Source organism: Cinclus cinclus, unplaced genomic scaffold, assembly GCF_963662255.1.
Source record: "Cinclus cinclus unplaced genomic scaffold, bCinCin1.1 SCAFFOLD_32, whole genome shotgun sequence".
NCBI classification, from domain to species: Eukaryota; Metazoa; Chordata; class Aves; order Passeriformes; family Cinclidae; genus Cinclus; species Cinclus cinclus.
This window is the reverse complement of record NW_026912098.1, coordinates 3115116-3116707: the sequence shown is the minus strand read 5'-3', so window position 1 is coordinate 3116707 and position 1592 is coordinate 3115116.

The window sequence follows — 1592 nt, the reverse complement described above, 5'->3', positions numbered from 1 at the left end:
CTTTCAGCTCCTTGGCACCAAGTCCCAGCTGCTTTCCTTGGAGAAGGAGCTGCCCCAGACACAGAGGGATGTTCATTTGGGGTCAGCAAACAGAAGCCAAGGCAGGCCCAGCTCCATGGCAAACACAAGTGCAGCCCAAGGAGTGCTGGGCAATGGAGCCACATGCAGGGGTGTCCCCAGGGCTCAGGACTGGGGCCAGGGCAGTTCAATGTGTTCCTTGCTGATGTGGACCAGGCCATGGAGGGCACCCTGAGTCAGTGTCCAGGGGAGCCCAAGCTGGCTGGGAGTGTGGCTGTGCTGCAGGGCAGCAAGCTCTGCACAGGGATCTGGCCAGGCTGGAGCCATGGGCCCAGGACAATTGGATGAGCTTCAGCAAGGCCAAGGGCCGGCTCCTGCCCTGGGCTCACAACCACCCCAAATCCCTGGCCGTGCCCTGCCCCTGATCCCCACAGCCTGTCCTGTTTCCTTCATCCCTGCATTGCCAGGGACTTTGTGGGACAAGGGAGCTCTGCTGTGGCTGTGGAGGGAGGTGCAAGAGCCACCAGTGCAGTGGGCACCACAGCTCATCAGGTTTGTGTCCTTTGGGGCTCAGGAACTGCTGAGACTCAGAGGCACAGGAAGGCTTCTCTTCATATGCCAACATAAGAAGTGTATCAATGTTATAATTTAATAAACATCAGAATTCTTCCCTCAGCTCTGTGCAATGTCAAAGCAGTATCAGATTTGTCCACCATGCATAAAGGATTTCCATTCAGAAACAGTTTTAGAAAAAGACATTATAAAGGGTGATTCTATTACAAATGAAAACACAACTCAGACTGATGAGAAATTATCAGAGTGCAACTGGAGAAGGAAATCTGGGAGAAATGGGAGGGCCATAGAACCATCTGGTCTAGTGAAGAGACATCCTTAGACATGGCCATTTAAACAGGAGTCTTGGAAACACCCAAATGGAGAGGGACATGAAATAATAGACAGCATAGTAGTAGCATAGAGGGAAACAGCAGGATTTCTTTTCCAACCATCAGTACATATCCAGGAAATTTCTGTTCTCTCCTGGTGGGAAAATTTTGACGTTTCCTCAAGTACTCAAATGCCCCAAATTATGACATGTGGTCACGCACCTCGCAAGCTGCAGGTCCCCAACATCACCAGGACTGCTCCTGTCCCATAAAAATCTGCTGTGGCCCATTCCAAAATTGGGATTAACATGGAAAATATTTTATCAAGTCTGCAGAAACTGGGTCAGACCTTAGTGGTTCAAGTCTGGATCTGGTCTGAAACTGGAAATCCCAAAAGACCGAGACAGAGCATCATTCCAGAACCTGTCTGAGCCCATGGGAACCAAGGTTTTCCACATGTCCTGTCTGATCTCCCCTCTTTCCCCCCTTTCCACCCATTGTCTTTTGTCTCCCCCCAGGCCCCCCGGTGAAGATCCTGGCTCTGTGTTCTCCATCAGCTCCTGGCTGGCACTGCCAGGCTGGGATGAGGAGCCCCTCAGCCTTCCCTGCTCCGGGCTGGACAAGCCCAGCTCCCTCAGCCTCTGCTCACAGCCAAAGGGCTCCAGCCCCACCTTGGAGGCCCTTCCCTCA